Raw genomic sequence first — 15,122 nt, 5'->3', positions numbered from 1 at the left:
TGGCCCAGGTGTATCTGCAAATGGAGGTAGAAGAAGCATCAAAAAAAACCTCACAATCAACACCCATAAAGGTCGCTACCAATACAACCAGCTGGTATTCAGGGTAGCATCAGCTCCGGCTATTTGGCAGAGGGCAATGGAACAAGTCCTGCAAGGGATCCCAGGGACCCAGTGTTATTTGGACGACATCCTGGTCACGGGCGAAAATGACAGTGATCACCTTGCTAACCTGGAGCAGGTGCTCACTAGATTGCAGGAATATGGGCTCCGAGCTAACCGCCCCAAATGCGAGTTTTTTAGAAAACAGATCTCGTATTGTGGCCACGTTATCGATGAAGAGGGGTTACATAAGTCCCCTGAAAAGATTGAGGCAGTAGTCAAGGCTCCAGCACCGGAAAATGTGTCACAACTGAGGTCGTTCCTCGGGCTGGTAAACTACTACCACAAGTTCTTACCAAATTTGTCCACGGTATTACACCCACTGAACACCCTACTGCAAACAGGGGTACCATGGAAGTGGGATGACGAACGTAGACGAGCTTTCCAGAAGTGTAAAGAATTGATCACATCAAAAGAGGTGTTGGCCCATTTCAACCCAGCACTACCAATTCATTTGGCATGTGATGCATCACCCTATGGTATTGGAGCGGTGCTGTCGCACAAATTCCCAGACGGGTTGGAGAGGCCAGTAGCCTTTGCGTCTCGGTCACTAACCTCAGCTGAGCGCAACTACGCCCAGATTGACAGGGAGGCCCTCAGCCTAGTATGGGGAGTAAAAAAATTCAACCACTATCTGCATGGGCAGAAGTTCACCTTGCTGACTGACCACCAACCACTTGTCTCCATCTTTAATCCTAAGAAGGGCGTTCCAGTGATGACTGCACAATGGTTACAAAGATGGTCCCTGTTTCTAGGGGCGAATCAATAGGAAATAGAATATAAAGGCACGAAACAGCATGGGAACGCTGATGGGCTATCGCGCCTGCCACTGCCTACTGTGGAGGAAGCACCAGCAGTGGACCCTATCGAGATATTTTATTTGTCAATAATTGAACGATTGCCAGTAACGAACGCGGATATAGAGAAGGAGACCCGCAATGATCCGACGCTGTCTCGGGTTTATGATTTGACGGTGAGGGGATGGCCAACACATGGTGACTCACTGTTGCCAGCATTCTCATCCAGAAGAGAACAGCTGTCAGTATGCCAGGGGACAGTGATGTGTGGATCCAGAGTGGTGATTCCACCCAAGTTAAGGGAGAGAGTGCTAAATGAGCTACATGAAGGTCATCTGGGGGGAGTGAAAATGAAAAGCCTTGCTAGGGCTTATGTGTGGTGGCCGGGAATCGATCAACAAATCGAAGACCTAACTAAAAGCTGCTCAGGATGCCAGAAGGTCCAAAATGCACCACCACATGCCCCTCTACACCCATGGGAGTGGCCCTCCTCTCCATGGCAATGGGTGCATATTGATTTTGCTGGTCCATTCATGGACTCAATGTTCTTAGTAGCAGTGGATGCTCATTCAAAGTGGCCTGAGGTGATAAAAATGTCTTCAACCACTACAGAGAAAATGATTGCAGTCCTATGGACCATATTTGCCAGAAACGGTTTGCCAGAGCATATTTGCTCTGATAATGGACCACAGTTTGTGTCCGAAGAGTTTCAAAAATTTATGAGAAGGAATGGGGTAAGGCATTACACATCCGCCCCGTATCATCCAACCAGAAATGGATTGGCTGAGAGGTTCGTACAAACCTTTAAGAAGGCGATAAAGGCCATGTGCGACGATGAAATTCCACTACAGCATAAGATGGACAATTTCTTATTAGCCTACCGAAACGCGACACATGCAGTTACCAACCAGACCCCGGCCATGATGTTCTTTAACCGAAGGTTGAGATCTCGTCTGGACTTGCTCAGACCAAATGTGCGAAGAAATGTTGAGGACAAACAATTCCAGCACATCAATGAGAAGCCGACAAGGAGCTTCAATGTAGGGCAACCAGTCTTGGCCCGTGACTATCGAACAGAGAAATGGTAACCCAGAACGATATGCACAAGGCAGGGGCCATTAATGTACACAGTGGATGTTGGGGAGAACATTGTGAGATGCCACGTCGATCAGATCTTAGCGTCACAGGAACGCCTCAACCCCATGTCTCGAGTACCTGGGGATGAACCCGACATACCGGTAGCATCTACCTCAGAACCAGTAGTATTGGAACCCAATGAACTACCCGATGAAAAGGGGTCAGAATCGCCTCTGCACCAAGAACAAGAACCTCAGGAAAGGCGCTATCCCGAAAGGGTCAGGAAGCCGCCCCAAAGACTGAATCTATAAATGGACTATTGTTGTTTAATGTACATGCTAAAGTGTTAATTGTTATTTGAATATTAGGGGTACTACTAATCTAAAAGGGGAGGAATTGTAGTGTATGTGCCTTTAAGACAGAACTACTTTTACAGCTCCTGTATACTGTAGTACCGGCAGTGACCACACCTGTATATAAGCTTTGTGCATGCCTCTGTACCCCCAGTCTTGAGACTACCCTCCTCCAGTAAATACCTGTTTAATTGTTAAGTTACAGCATCCGTGTGGTTATTGAATAACAGCATACCCTCAGAATCACGGATCTAACAAAAACCACCTACTACACCAGGATCATTCTGTAGGGCAAGGACAATACAGACTTCTTTTCTCCACAACCAACCGTCGCCTCGAGCCCTCACCGCCCCCCCCTTTGCCCGACCTCCAATACCAGGTGTGAAGAGTTCATGGATTTCGTTGTCTCTAAGATTTAGATCCTTCATGTATCTTCCCTCCATCTTCTCCCATTTCTGTACTCCCCAAATCTCCCACCCACTCCAGCCTCAAACCTTTGCCACTCTGCAGTTTTCCACTTCCTGCTCCCTTGTTCACCTCCACATCCAAATCCTGATCATTGAACTACCCCTCCTGGTCCGTATGTTAGGGGGATGCCCATTGGGAAGGCCATTCCTGCTGCTTATTCCTTCTGAATGCATGGGGGATGCGGGGGTCCTGAAAACTATGGGTGTACTGAGACTGACAGCACTGTGGTTCAGTATAGTGCAGATCAAACAAAAAAATCACACTGGCTTCTTTCTTGTGGCTGTCAGGATCCACATGGGAAGTACCATTATGGAGCTCCTTGATCGGTGGGTAACAGAAATGATTATCTGTAGAAAACACAGCCTGGAAAAGCATCTTTCAAAGTTTAATTCAGCAGTGTTTGAAGTTCTGTTTATTTAGTAAAATGTCTGCTTAACTAGATAATTGATGGTAAAGATGGTAAAGAGTGTTACTCTCTCATGCTATTTATCAGAGTGGCATTGTCCATTTACATTGTTTCCCAAATTCCCACACTGGGAATACAAATTTTCAAACCCCTAATTTTGAAGCTTCAGGAAAAGCTGTGGAAAGGGATCATAAGCTTTGTTCTGCACACAAAGTTGAGATTCTATGAGGTGACTGAAGGCTGTAAGTGGCAGGGGTGAATTTTAGCTTTGGCAGGGGCATAAAACAGGCAGTAGCAGGTCAGCCACCTGTTATACACCCTCTCCGATTGACTTCATTGGACAGGAAAATCGGACAGGGTGTATAACAGGCATTGATTTGCTACTGCCCATTTTGTGCCTCCGTCGAACTTAAATTTCACCCCCCTACTAAGGAAATAGATTGGAAGGAATATTGGGAGAACAGGTAATGATCGGATGCTTCCTCTTCTGGAAAAGCATCACCAGCAACAGTTTACATGTTAAACTCACAAACATATTACTAAATAAAAGTGTACCAATGTTGTGCCTCCAAAAACTATAAGGGAAGGTTTTCCTGCCTTCCGCATCCCCAATGCCACCCCCACCCACCCCATACTCCACCCTGGCACTGGATAAAAGTAGCATGACCAAAGAGTGCTGTTCCTGTTTATGCACAGGAGTGCTAGGATTTCTTGTCCTGGGCCACCCCATGGCAGTGCTGACAGAAGAGGCAGGAAATTGAAATATAGTTTCAGGCTTCTCAGGCTTGCAGCTGCATGTTGGATCTCTGAGATTGGAACCTCCTGGATGGTGGTGGAGATTAGACCTAAACTTCCTGGGAAGGGCTTTATACTTTGAAAAAAGCATTGACCTTTGAGTCTTTGGCATGCCCTCAGGAACCCCTTGGACCCTCCATTTGGCAGGGATTCAGGGACAGGCCATAGCGCTACATTTCTCTGGGCAGCCCGGCAGGTAAATGAAGTGAGAGGTTAGGAATGGCCCACTCTGCCTCATCCGCACAGCATATTCCACACCCCAAGGGAAGCCTCAGAAATCCTGGAGCAACCAGAAAAGGCCTGAGACCTGGTGAAATGAATTTCCGCTACCTTTTCCTGACCTGGTGCCTGAGGAAGTTGATGTTCCCCAGGGTCAATGGCCAGGAAAACATGCCCTATAATTTATTATTTACTCTACATTAAACTGTGGTGGGATTCTCGAGTGAGAAAGTGACACAGTGTCTGTAAAGCACTCTTCACACTGCCTCGTGGTCTGTTATTGTCTCTTCCCCACCATCTTGTATTTTATCTGTAAATCTGGTTTCAATAGCTCAAAAAATAGGAGAAAATCAGTGAGAAAAAAATTGGACCTCAAAATACCTGGGTAAATTTAAAAATCAGTAAAAATATAGTTTTTATTTTAAACATCATAAAACTCAAGAAAACAAGGCAGGGAGTTAAAATAGTACTCAAGGTAAATGAGAACAATTATTTATACCGTTAATAGATATCATTTTATGGGTTTCACTTAACCCGGAAATAATTTTAAAAAAAATTAAAAGTAAAATAAAAGAACCTAGTCTAGAACTTCCATTCCTTTTTGGGGTGAAAGTCAGGGGTAGTGCCAACAGGGGAAACTTGAGATTGGGGTGCAACCCATATCTATTGGGTTTCTGCTCTTTAGAAGCAGCCATAGCACATTCCGATAGAGATGGGGTGGCTGTTTCTTCAACCTGCCCTCTTATCCCAACATCATTTTGAAGACTAAGGTAGGAAAGGATTGTTTCAATCCCAGAGTGGCAAGAAGCTCCTACAAAATCGCTCCATAGTGTCATTACTGGTGTGGGCACCCAGTCCTCTTATTTAAATGACTCCATGCTGAAGATTTGGGATAGGATCATAGCAGGAACAAAACAGTGAGTTCTAGGCTCCTATTTTTATTGTTGTGACTCCAGCCACTTATCTACCATTATGATGGGATAATAAAAAGTGTTAGAAATTATGCACGTGGGAATAGTTGTGATCCTGCTTTTAGTAAACAATGCCTTGAGGCATGGCCTGAATCAGCCATTGATTGATGACCTGAATCTTCAGGGGGCTTTCAGTGTGTTAACAGTGTCAGCGTACTGATGCTCTTGCTCCATATCTAACGACGAATGAAAGATTGACATTTCCTGCAATATCACAAATATAGTCCTCACAGCAGCACAGCCTTTGTTTCTTTTCTTGCAAAATATCAGGTCCAGCGATGCGCGTGCCTTGTATCGGTGACATCAGCACAGCACGTACAATATGTAATGTGTGTGCTGACCTCATGGGTATAATGCATACACATCTCCAGATTCCTTTTCTTGGTAAGAAAATAATAGGAATGTGCATTTTTTCCTTCTTAAATTCAGGAGGAAAATCAATTAAAAAAAATCTGATTCACCATCCAAAACAATCTGGAGATTTATCAGTGGAAATCAGATTTTAATGATTCCTATTTATTGTTTACATTTAATATAACTATTGAAATGCAAAATACCACAATATGGAGCAGGATGACATGTTTTCAAGTAACAGCAGTTTATGCTCTTTGTAGAGAGCTTGGCCTAGAAATTCGAATGCAGAGCACCCTTTTTTGAGCACTAAACAGCCTCCTAAGCTTTCAATATGGCGGGTAGGAAGTGCACATTCATTACAAGCTGGAAATGTGCCAAATTCTGCAATTTCTTCCCACAATTGCCGGAGTTGATGCCTAGAGGGCTTCCTGCTCCTGGGGGAGGGGAAGTGGGGGTGGGGGGGAGAAAGGGGAAGAGGGATTCCATCTTCCTGTCCACTGCCTGCAACAGGGCTTCCGACTCAGCAATGGAGAACCTCGGTGCCTTGTCTGGACCTTTTACAGCCATCTTCTTGAATCTGTGCAGTCTCCCTGTTGTCTGTAGCCAGAGTGCATCTCCCTTTTAAGAGATGCTGACTGCCTTTAAGTGGCATCAGATATGCCCGATATCCACCCCCCCCCCCCACCGCCCAAGAGCCGTGCTGCCAATGAGTAGTGAGGGTAGCACTGGCTGCACACCTGAGTAATTATAATCAGTAGGCAGCACGAATATTATATGCGGCCCGAGCCAACCCCAACAGGTACGCACAGTACGCGCCCCATCCACTGTATGCTCGTTTCTGGGCGCGATCGAATTTCTGGGTCCTTATCTTTTGGATGGTATTGTTTACATCAAAAACTATAGTAGTTGTTTATATGTTTCACTGAACATTACAAAAGTCCAGTTGACAACTGGGAGTAATAAGCAGCTTCTCATTCTGCCTGACAAAGACATCAGTTGATGAACTTACAGTAAATGTAGACAGTTGCCATGAAGAGTTTGATTTACTGACATCATTGATTCTGGCAGAATGGATTTTGTGATGCGGCTTCATGACACCATTAATCGCAAAAGGAAAGCAACGTATTAATTCTTATCTACTGGAAATACAACATATAGTACACAGACCCTTTTAGTTACTGTTGGGTAGCTGTAATTACAGAGGAATGAAAGAGTACTTTGTTCAGCAGAATGCACTTCAATGCTCAAGGCCACAGTCCAACAGGGAAGCTCTTGCTGCATGAGAGATTTGCAGAAGTTGTGTGGTAAATGCGTGGGAGAACACAATTCATATCCGGAAAAGACTCAGTTTCATCTTTGCTAGAATTGTTGCCTGTTTTTTGTTGATGGATCATGGGACAAGTCTCCTAATGCTGCAGCTCAATTATCTTTTATCAAGTAAGGCCATGTCTCATCCTGTTGGCTATTTGAAGCATTTGGTCAACATGCGGAACAGTCTGGAACAACCAAAACTGATCCACAGTAATGATATTTTTAGGTCATCATCCTTCAACGGTAACAAAACCAATGCACAGCCAAAAGCTCAGTCACAGCAAGCGTTTCAGGTTTACAAGATGATGTGTTGATACGCACACTCAGGAATTATTGGGATATCCATCGATCCATACAATGATCAGAAGCACGGAAAATAGGGTGGTACACTTCAAAAAACATACAATATACAAAACCAATGTTTCAATGAGGCTGAGTTCAGGAACAGATTAAGGCAGTTTGAAATTAATTTTGCTGTGTTCACATAGTTAGTATTTTGAGGCACTGAAAAATAAAATATTGACCCATTAGGTATACATTTCTATGCTGCTAAATCAGTAACTTAAAATAAATTGTAGGACCGTGCTACATCCAAATACTGGTAATGACACACCTAACCTTTGTTCCCAGCATAATTCCAATTGCATCAACATTCTTTTGCTTGATGGTTTTGTTCTATTGCAAGAAAAAAGCAATCATTCTTATGGAGTTAGTTTTGTTGAAAAAACAGAAGAGTATCAAAAGCTGCATTACTTTTTCATTCCGTAGAGTGAAAGGTAGATGAGACCCCTTACACAAAACACAATTGCTCAATTGCTTAAGGCATCGCTAAGAAAATTTACTTTTAACGACTTAACTGCTACTTATGTCATCAAGTAAAGTAAGAGTTATGCAATAAAAATAATTGGAGGAAGGTACATTTATAGTCACTGATAGTAACAGTCAGCACTAAGATGGAATTTCTACAGCAGTTCCTATATTTGTTTGTCCATATACAATTCTGGACGGTTGAGTGTGAAGAGTTAAACTCAACTTAAAGTGGGGGGGAGGGTTCCGGTGGAGAGAAATCTAGAATGCTAAAGAGAAAAGACAAGGAAGCAGTGCAGGAAAGTGATTGGGGTAAGGATAACCAGATTGTGTCAGGAATTGAAGGAAAGGAGCGCATTAACAAATAGAGTCCGGGTAAGAAAAAATGATAATAAGACAAATAGGGCCATAGTACAAAAAAATGTTAAGATGTCTAAAAATGTTAAAAAGACAAATCTAAAGGCACTGTATCTGAATGCACGAAGCATTTGTAATAAGGTAGATGAATTAACAGCGCAAATAGATGTACACGGATACAATATAATTGCGATTACGGAGACATGGCTGCAGGGTGACCAAGGCTGGGAGCTGAATATCCAAGGATATTTGATATTTAGGAAGGACAGGCAAAAAGGAAAAGGAGGTGGGGTGGCGTTGTTAGTAAAGGATGAAATCAGAGCAATAGTGAGAAAGGATATTGACTCAGAAAATCAAGATGTAGAATCAGTCTGGGTGGAGCTAAGAAGCATCAAGGGGCAGAAAACATTGGTGGGAGTTGTCTATAGACCTCCAAACAGTAGCGGTAATGTAGGGGATGGCATCAAACAGGAAATTAGAGATGCATGTAACAAGTGTACTACTGTAATCATGGGTGACTTTAATCTACATATAGACTGGCCAAACCAAATTAGCAATAATACTGTGGAGGATGAATTCCTGGCGTGTGTACGAGATGCTTTTTTGGACCAGTACCTTGAGGAGCCAACTAGGGAACAGGCTATCCTAGATTGGGTATTGTGCAATGAGAAGGAGTTAATTAATAATCTTGTTGTGCAGGGTCCTTTAGGGAAGAGTGACCATAACATGTAGAATTCTTCATTAAGATGGAAAGTGAAGAAGTCCAATCCAAAACTAGGGTCTTAAATCTAAACAAAGGAAACTACGAAGGTATGAGGAGTGAGTTAGCTATGATAGATGGGAAGCTTCATTAAAAGGCATGACAGTGGATAAGCAATGGCTAACATTTAAGGAATGAATGCATGAATTGCAACAGTTATAAATTCTTTTCTGGTGCAAAAACACAAAAGGAAAAGTGGTCCAACCATGGCTAACAAAAGAAATTAAGGATTGTATTAGATCCAAAGAGGAGTCATATAAAGTTACCAGAAAAAGTAGCAAGCCGGAGGATTGGGAGCAGTTTAGAGTACAGCAAAAAAGGACCAAGAGACTGATTAAGAGGGGAAAAATAGAGTATGAGAGTAAACTTGCAAGGAACATAAAAGTGGATTGCAAAAGCTTCTACAAGTATGTAAAAAGAAAAAGATTAGTGAAGACAAATGTAGGTCCCTTACAGTCAGAAATGGGAGAATTTATAATGGGGAACAAGGAAATGGCAGAGCAATTAAACAAATACTTTGGTTCTGTCTTCAAGGAAGAGGTCACAAATAACTTCCCAGAAATGCTAGGAAACCAAGGGCCTAGTGAGAAGGAGAAATTAAAGGAAATTAGTATTAGTAAAAAAAAAGTACTGGAGAAATTAATGGGACTGAAAGCCAATAAATCCCCAGGGCCTGATAATTTGCACCCCAGAATAATAAGAGGTAGCCATGGAAATAGTGGATGCATTGGTTGTCATCTTCCAAATTTCTATAGATTATGGAACAGTTCCTGCAGATTGGAGGGTGGCAAATGTAACCCCACTATTTAAAAAAGGAGGGAGAGTGAAAACAGGGAACTACAGACCTAACATCAGTAGTAGGGAAAATGCTAGAGTCTATTATAAAGGATGTGATAACAGGACACTTAGAAAATATCAACGGGATTAGACAAAGTCAACATGGATTTATGAAAGGGAAATTGTGTTTGACAAACTTACTGGAGTTTTTTGAGGATGTAACTGGTAGAATAGATAAGGGAGAACCATTGGATGTGGTGTATTTGGATTTTCAGAAGGCCTTTGATAAGGTCCCACATAAGAGGTTAGTGTGCAAAATTAAAGCACATGGGATTGGGGGTAATGGCATGGATTGAAAATTGGTTAACAGACAGGAAACAGAGAGTAGGAATAAATGGGTCTTTTTCGGGGTGGCAGGCAGTGACTAGTGGGGTACCGCAGGGATCAATGCTTGGGCCCCAGCTATTCACAATATATATCAATGATTTGGATGAGGGAACCAAATGTAATATTTCCAAGTTTGCTGATGACACGAAACTTGGTGGGACTGTGAGTTGTGAGGAGGATGCAAAGAGGCTTCAAGGCGATTTAGACAAGTTGAGTGAGTGGGCAAATACATGGCAGATGCAGTATAATGTGGATAAATGTGAAGTTATCCACTTTGGTAGGAAAAACAGAAAGGCAGCGTATTATTTAAATGGTGATAGATTGGGAAATGTTGATGTACAGACGGACCTGGGTGTCCTTGTACACCAGTCACTGAAAGCAAACATGCAGGTGCAGCAAGCAGTTAGGAAGGCAAATGGTATGTTGGCCTTCATTGCAAGAGGATTTGAGTACAGGAGCAAGGATGTGTTCCTAGAGTTATACAGGGCCTTGGTGAGACCACACCTGGAGTACTATGTGCAGTTTTGGTCTCCTTACCTAAGAAAGGATATACTTGCCATAGAGGGGGTGCAGCGAAGGTTCACCAGACTGATTCCTGGGATGGCTGGACTGTCGTATGAGGAGAGATTGGGTCGACTAGGCCTGTATTCACTAGAGTTTAGAAGAATGAGAGGAGATCTCATTGAAACGTATAAAATTCTGACAGGGCTAGACAGACTGGATGCAAGGAGGATGTTTCCCCTGGCTGGGGGGTCTAGAACAAGGGGTCACAGTCTCAGGATATGAGGTAGGACATTTAGGACTGAGATGAGGAGAAATTTCTTCACTCAGAAGGTGGTGAACCCATAGAATTCTCTACCACAGAAGGCTGTGGAGGCCAAGTCACTGAATATATTTAAGAAGGAGATAGATAGATTTTTAGACACAAAAGGCATCAAGGGGTATGGGGAGAGAACGGGTACCATTCTAATAAATCTCCTCTGCACTTTTTCTATGGCCTTTACATCCTTCCTAAAGTTTGGTGCCCAGAATTGGACACAATACTCCAGTTGAGGGCTAACCAGTGATTTAAAAAGGTTTACTATAACTTCCTTGCTCTTGTACTCTATGGGGGGTGGGGAGGATTTTAACTCAGGTGCGGGATGGTGTCGTGTTATTCGAATTTCGTGTTTCCCACACGAATCTAAATGGATGTGGGAGATTGATGCAATTTTAACTGAATTGGCCAATTCATTTCCAACGTGTGAGAAGCCTTTGCAAATGGGTTTTTCATGATTGAAAGTCCCCCCCGATGACATCATCATTGCTGCTGCATTTAAGGTCCACAGCAAGCCTTGCTTCTTCTGCAGACTGCCAAGCTTCTTGACTGTGCAGTGTGAGGGAGCTGCAGCAAATATGACAAGCAGGAGGGCCAGATCAGCTCCTCGCTTTGACGAGGTGGCACTGCAGGCATTAGTGGATGGGGCTAGGGCCAACAGGGAGGTGCTCTTCCCTTCATCAGGGAGGAAGAGGCCTTCCACTCAGACCAAGGCAGTGTGGATGCAGGTGGCTGAGGAGGTCAACTCCTTGGGAGTCACCCGCAGAACCTAGATACAGTGCAGGAAAAGATTTCATGACCTTCAGCGCACTGGAAAAGTGAGTATGAATTTTCCATCACCCTCAATCTGATCTCCATTGCCTTTCCTCACCAGCACTCAGCTTTAGCAATCTCTTCCTCCACATCCCACTTGACACTGACATCCATGCACCCTTACCCATTCCCTCTCTCTCTATGCTCACATTCACATAACTATTCGACCATGCAGCCCTCACACTCCCTATCACTCTGATGCTTTGAACACAACTGACAACACACAGGGAGGGCCCTTGGTCTTGCAACCTCACTCCATCTTTGTCTCCTTCTAAGTATCTATGCGATGCAATCTCTACACTCACTCCTTCATTCTCACTCAACCTCCACTTGTCTCCCTCATTGCAGGAAAAGAGAGCTCACAACAAAAGACAGCGAGCCAGGACAGGAGGAGGGACAGCCTCAATAGCCCACCTGACCCCCTGGGAGGAGGCCGTCCTGGAAATTATGGGAATAGAGGATGATTCGCGCATGGGGGATGGACAGACGGGTGTAACAGAGCAAGCTGGTGACAGAAAAGTTTCCCATCTCTCTCTTTGACATTGCATGAGTCGCTGATAATGATTGTGAAGCTGTAACAGATGGACTTATGAGCATCTGCTAAAAGCTATGTGCATGTAGCCTTTGCATTACATCTCTGACTCTTTCCTTTACTCTCCCACAGGACCATCACAAGCATCCATCCCCCCTAGCCAGGAAGAAGAGGCTGAGCAGCCAGACTCCTCAGAGGAAGCTGCAACCTCTGAGGGCGCAGCGTCAGCAGAATTCAGCGCACCCAGCACCAGCGCAGACACTCACACCTCGGTGGGACTTACGGGACATAGAGTAGTGTTGTCACCTGGTGTATCACAGCTCACAAGTGAGCATCAGCAGATTGTGGAGACAGGGACAGCAGTGGAGAGTTCTAGTCGGAGGGCGCAGGACTCTGCCAGCTCGGCTCAGCAGCATGTCGACCCTCTGCCTCTGGGTCCATCCATATGATCAGAGGTGATGGAACTCCAGGCACAGATGTAGGAGTCTCTGGCAGGTTTTGTCTCTAGGGTTGCTGCGAGTGTGGAGCGAATGGAGGAGTCCATAGCGAACATGAGCAGAGCCTTTGTGGAGTCATTGGCACATGAACGCATCACCACGGAAAGGATGGCTACCTATGTGGTAAGGCTGGTTACGGTAGAGGAGAGGATGGCTATGGTAGAGGAGAGGATGGCTATGGCCATGGAGGAGCTTAGTCGCTAGGGTATGGAAAACATGGTCATTGTTCAGAATAGAATGACATCTCTTGAGGAGTGATGGGCATCTATTGAACAGAGAAACCAGACCTTCATGGATGTCCTTCTGAGTAGGACTGCCATTGCAGATACGGGTCCCCATGGCCCCCCTGATGTGTAGCAAGGTGCTCTCCAGCCACTTGCAGGCGCTGAGGGGGACCTGACCCATGAGAGGGAGGTTGGTGGCACACCTCAAGGAAGTGGGGGCTCCTCTCCAAGCGCTCACACTTCCATGCCACTGCAGACCCCTCGATTAGAGCCCCACCGGAGTCCACACCCAAGTGAGATAGACGTCTCAACCCCTGCACAGCCGCAGGAGCAGCAGACTGTTGACGAGCCCTCACAGGCTCGCAACCCCAGAGGACGCCCACCAAAGATGTCGAGACAGCAGCAGCAGGAAAGTGAGCAAGGGGCCTCCACATCTGCTGAAGCCACAGGGGAGGCACCACGTAGGAGCACGCGTAAGAGGAAAATTCTGCACAAATAGTCACAAGGGTAGTCACTTGGGTGCAATTTTGTGTTTATTGTAAAAATGCCATCACATCGTTATTGAACATAAAAATTCTGATGGCAAATGTTGCAGTTGTGGCATCTGTCATTTCGCTATTGGGACTTCCACATTGAGGCCTTAGGAATACTTGCAACTGTCAGTATGTTGGTCAGAGTGCTAGGAATCCTCTGGTTCTTGGCCACTGACAAAGCTCTGGTAAGAAGCAGCGAGGCAAAAGTGTTTGACTGACTAGGCTAAGCAAATCTGGCCAGGATGAGTGCGTTCCTTGCATCCCGGGCAGCAATGTTTTCGCGTAATGCGGCCGCTGGTTGATGGGCCTCTGCAGAATGTTTGTTTTTGCACTCCTCCTCCTCCTCCTCCTCATCCTCCTTCTGCTCCTCCTCCTCCTCCTCATCTGAGGAGGATATGTGAGGAGCCACTTGGTCCTCAGGAATCTGTAAGCCACGACGCTGTTCTATGTTGTGAAGTGCACAGCAAACCACGATGATTATTGAGACCCTGGCTGCTGAGTACTGTAGGGCTCCACCTGATCTATCCAGGCATCTGAAGCGCATCTTCAGCAAACCGATGGTTTGCTCAATAATGGATCTGGTGGAAATGTGGCTGGAGTTGTAGTGCTCCTCAGCTTCGTTGGCTGGCCTCCTCAACAGCGTCATTAGCCATGTCTTCAGGGGATAGCCCTTGTCTCCAAGTAGCCATCTGTTAAGTTGGTCTGGCAGACTGAATAGCGGAGGCACACTAAACTGGTGCAGTATGAAGGAGTCATGGCAACTGCCAGGGTACATGGCACAAACATGCAAAAGTTCCTTCTTGTGGTCACACACCAGCTGAACGTTGAGGGAGTGGAAGCCCTTGTGGTTGACAAAAATACCTGGATTGCGATGGGGTGCCCTAAGGGTCACATGTGTGCAGTCAACGACACCCTGCACCCTTGGAAAGCCTGTCAGATTAGCTAATCCAACCGCTCGTGCCATGACACTTGCTCGATCCTTGGTGAAATGGATGTGATTGTGTGCGAGGGCAAAGAGGGTATCGGTTACCTGCATGATGCAAGTGTGTGCGGCCGCCTGGGAGATGCCGCTGATGTCTGCTGCTGATCCCTGGAATGAGCCTGAGGCAATAAAGTTGAGTGCGGTGGTGACTTTGATGGCCACTGGTAATGCTTGTCCACCTGGTCCTCTGGGCAGCAGGTCTTGTTGTAGCATTGCGCAGATGTCACCCACTACCTCTCGCGAAAGTCGGAGTCGCCTTTGGCACTGCTACTCAGATATGTTGAGGTAGCTGACCCTGCGTCTGTAGACCCTGTTTGGGAGGTATCTCCTGCGCCGACGGGCTTCCAGTCGTTGGCCCCTTCTGGCCTGTGCAGCTTCAGGTGGGTGAGCAGCAGCCTGGCGCTCCTGCTGCTGCTGCTGTTGCTGGTGCTGCTGTTGTTCCTGGTTCTGCTGCTGCCGCGGCTGGTGCTCGTGCTCCTCTAATGCCCAGATGGGAAGGAAATAAATGGCTCCCATGCTTCTGGCATATGCCTCCATTGAAGAAGCACTGAGTGAAGGTGGTGAGAGGGGTTTCCCAGGAGGTCACACTGAAGATGGGTGTGAGGCTCCAACCTTCCACAGGTGTGGTTACGCCTTGTAAAAGTTGCCCCAGACCTGAAAGAACAAAGTCCTGCCACCTACAAATTATGGCTGATCAAATCTCCTCTTTAATGGTTGACCTGCAGT

This window comes from Somniosus microcephalus, chromosome 8 (assembly GCF_052327205.1).
Source record: "Somniosus microcephalus isolate GS21.2 chromosome 8, FLI_Smic_1.0, whole genome shotgun sequence".
Classification (NCBI taxonomy): Eukaryota; Metazoa; Chordata; class Chondrichthyes; order Squaliformes; family Somniosidae; genus Somniosus; species Somniosus microcephalus.
The sequence above is the reverse complement of the archived record's forward strand: the minus strand, read 5'-3'. Positions refer to the sequence as shown.